The sequence below is a fragment of the Chenopodium quinoa genome, unplaced genomic scaffold (genome assembly GCF_001683475.1).
Source record: "Chenopodium quinoa cultivar QQ74 unplaced genomic scaffold, ASM168347v1, whole genome shotgun sequence".
Lineage (NCBI taxonomy): Eukaryota > Viridiplantae > Streptophyta > Magnoliopsida > Caryophyllales > Amaranthaceae > Chenopodium > Chenopodium quinoa.
Window position 1 is genome coordinate 1,292,950 of NW_018742726.1, and position 4,292 is coordinate 1,297,241.

At 35.2% G+C, this 4,292-nt stretch overlaps 1 long non-coding RNA gene across 1 annotated transcript; it reads right to left on the minus strand.

Moving 5' to 3' along the window:
• Nucleotides 1-223: 223 nt before the first annotated feature.
• On the minus strand, nt 224-4,292 carry LOC110723254. Its single transcript, XR_002511703.1, has 3 exons — nt 3,794-4,292; nt 2,332-2,374; nt 224-1,573 (listed from the first exon to the last, which is right to left on the minus strand). It is a non-coding gene; the product is annotated as an uncharacterized LOC110723254 (long non-coding RNA).

The window sequence follows — 4,292 nt, forward strand, 5'->3', positions numbered from 1 at the left end:
TTCAATTACATAGATTACCTAGGCCGGGTTTCATCCCGAAACCCTAGTAAGGGAACTACTCACACATATTCATGATCAAAGCAACAATAAATTCTAAAGGCATAATAAATATAAACATGAATTCTAATCAAGGATAATAAAGCTTTGAATAATAAATAGGAGCGAATAATACCAATAAATCGATGCGAATCAATGCAAAAGATAGGAACTTTGATATCCGATGTCAATGAATAATACAAAGAATCCCAATTAATCTTGCCTTGAATAAAATCCGGAAAACTAGAGTATCTCAAATCTGATGAACTATGAATTTGCTAGAATAAAATCTAAGAAAACTATGGAACCTTAACTACGGAAGTACTCTCAATATCTCTCTAAAAATCTGTCTCTCTTAACCCTTACAATCGGGCTATATATGTGTGTTTTAAATCGGAAAGTAAATCACAGACTGCTCTTCGTAAATCAGCACGGTCGTGCTGAAAGTGGCACGGCCGTGCAGGCATGGCAGAGAACCATCGAACTTTTCTTGGACTTCGGCACGGTCGTGCTGATGGTTTGGCACGGCCGTGCTGCACTCTGCACAGGCGTGCAGCATAGGCAGTGGAGTTGAGGGCAATCTGGCACGGGCGTTCCAGATGTGGCACGGCCGTGCTGCTTGTGCAACTTATGCAAATTCTTGCAACATCCTTAGTTTGCTGAACTATGACCAAAGTTGGCTCGATCACGCACCAACGGCTCGGGACCCGACTAAACTCGGTCAATTATACCTGAAAACACATCAAAAACAATCCGAAACCCGTGAAGCACGTAATATAAGGGTTATAAACATAACAAGGCAATAAACGACCAAAACGGTCGTAAATACGACCAAAATCCTCCAATTATATGTCCTAAAGCGCGCCCTAAAGTACGCTTGTCAATATTCATCGACTCCTTGTTCATATTCATCGCTCCATTTGGCAAACATCCACCAATTCTTAGTTCCACCTTCCATTCCTTAGGGTAAAAATAGAAATTAACAGAGTAAATAGGTACCAAAGGATATGCACTACATATGAAATCAGTTTCTTAATACAGGATTACTGCTTGATTCAGATCTATCTCCTTTCTATCATAATAAAGTAATAAAAAGAGTTCAATGTGTTATTTACTATTTAAGATAGATATAAAGAACCATGTTCTAATCTTCTAGCAATAACAGCAATAGAATTCTATAGATTTATATTCAAACCAATTAATTCAATTTTAAAAGTCTATACTTCTAAGCTAATTCCAAAGACATGAAGCAACAGAACATAACCATTATCCCTGGATAAAGACGTGAGAATGAAATATAAATGGTTAAAAATCATATTTTGATCAATTTTATAGCACTGTACCCCCTTTTCCAAGAAATGCCTATTATCTTGATCATGATTACAAATTTGAAAACGTTGAAATGAAAGAGTGAACACTTACCAGGCGAATTGAAGAGAGTTGTGAGGAATCTTGATTGCTACAAAGTTCTGCTTCTTTAACACTTCTTTTATGAAGCACCTATTTTAGACTATCAAAATGGGTTCTGCACTAGTAGCTGTTCAACACAAACTAATCATAAATAGTACACTAAAAGTTAAAGTTTATTTACTAATTAACCAAAACAGTAATATTTTAGTTTGCCAAATTAGGCCAGTAAATAACAGCTTCATACAAATGACTTTCTTTGCTGATTGGCAAATAGAGCCAACAACGATATACAAGAAAAAATTTACAAGTCTATGTTACTCACTCATTGTTCCAATATCTTCTATTTGCCTAAGAGCCTTTTTAGTTATTTCACAATTCGATATGTCAGTTCACAAGTTTGGTGAATTACATTTTGAATTAGCATGTTGGATAGAAAAAGGCTGTCTCAATAGCATTTTGGGCTCAAATAAAACAAAAATCATTGTGAAAAATATACTAAGAAAGGAAGACAAGGAACATAATAAATAAGAATAATAATCATCGACTTGACTGATCCAAAGGGTGACCTTAAGCTTCTTTCATTAAATCAAGGATCAAGAATAGGTTCTAAACATTAATAATTTGACGGCTCAGAAACATCATCTCAAAGACTCCATAATTCTCACCATGAAAATATTAGGTGCCAAAGGAGCAAGCTAAGTCAATCCTTGATTATTACGTTCAACTAATTCTTCATAGCATGATTCTTCAGATTAATTAATACAGAAAAATTCAAAAACACTACAAAATTGTACAAAAAAAATCAACTAAAATTTCACAACAAAATGCAGAAATCAAACATTAAAGATGAAATTAAGAAAAAGAGGAGGAATTCGAGAAGAAAACCTGGAGAATTCAGAGGTTGTGAAATGAAATTAAGCAGCGTCTTCTGTAAAAAAATATCGAACTGTATTGTTAGTTTGGTGGGTATTAAGAGAAGAAAGGAGAAGGTAATTGATGTCTTAATTTGGAGGCGATTTGGGACCCAACCCCAACATCAGCCTCCACACTGGCCAACCCCACCCAACGCCTATGAACCCATCCATGTCAGCTCATGTGAGATTGTTTGTACTGTAATAGCATAATATTATATTATGGCAAAAATCCAAATTAAATAGGTTTCTATACAAATACCACTATTGATGATTGATGAATTTCTCTAATAAACGCAACAATGAACAGAAATTAGTCTTTGGAATACATTGGTATGATCGTCAAAATTACAGCTTCATGAGAAGCAATCAACCAAATGATGATTACTACTCAGATAATAAGATCATCTACAGTAAAATCCGAAAGCGAAATAACAGATACCAAGCTCAGCTTTTGTACTGGTGTACTAACTTATTGTTCAATGCTTATTCTACAAAAGAAACCTACCATAACACTAACCAAAACCCAAGTTTATTCGCAGCACTAGGAAAAAAAACAACCAAATCCTTAGAGAAAGTTAAATTGTCATATGACAAACACATTAGCAATCACTGATTATTATAATCATCTTTCTCAATTCATCCAACTGTAAAAATTCAACTGTTAGTACTACAAAACACTTAACCAATAACAGCAGATTATACCATTAATAGTCGAATAATTGGCAACCAACTTCTCCTTCTCCTTCTCATCCCCATCATCCAAACCCAAACCCACGGCCGCGGGTGTCACACTCTGCGAGCCAGTCAACCGTGCCAACACAACAAAAGATATCCCACCAAGCACATTATTCAAACACCTTAGAATAACAACAGACGACTTAAACACAACCGGCGACGTCACCTTCGCCAACAAAAACTCAACCCCATTCAAAGTCTGATACCTCAAGTTGCTACTAATTAGTCAAATACCCAGATCATATTTCACGCTACTAATTAGTCAAAAACAGCAAATTTGAAGAGAAAATCCACTTCAAAATTAAAAAACAATGCAAACCCATATCATAATTTCTGACAAACGGAACAAAAATAAAAAAAATAGATGAAAAAAAATAAAGAGTAGAGCACCAACAATAAGAACAAAACGTTTAGCAGGAGAAGAAAAGCAGAACCAAAGATTCGAGCAGCTAACTTCAACAGGTATGTCAAGTATTCCCAAATAAACCCCCAAAAAAAATTAGGGTTCATAAATAGAAAAACCACCCCAACAACCACCCTTAAGCAAGAAATCATCCACATGCAACATTCGAACAAATCAACAAATCTAAATCCAAAGATTCGAGCAATCAGCCACATGCAAGGTTCAAACTAAAACTATATATAAAACAAAATCAACAAATCCATAATTGGTAGACGAAAATTCAAGGTATACCTACCTTAGATAGAGATTCAAGCACAGCAGAACGAAACGGCGAGGAAGGAGAACGAAGCAGCGGCGGCGAGGGAGGAGAACGAAGGAAGGAGCAGCGGTAAGGGAGGAAAACGAAGGAAGACTGAGAAGTTTGGGAAATGGGGTTTCAATTTAATTTTTGGCTCTAATATATCATCATTTCCCGAATTTTTTTTTTTTTTTTTTTTTACTCATCCATTGTATTAGGTCTTATTCATTTTTTCTTTTTTTTTATTTTTTGAGGCTGATCCGTTGGATTAGCTCCAACTGAAAAATATAAAAAAAAAAATTCGGGAACACTATCCGTTGTGTTAGAAGAATAATCCGTTGGATTAGCTCATCTAATACAACGGAATAGTATATCTAATACAACAGCTAGTATAAACCGTTGTATTAGCCTTGTTTTAGTGTAATATAACGGATTAGCCTAGTCTAATACTACGGTATGAAATTAGCCGTTGTATTAGCTATTTTTGAACCGTTGC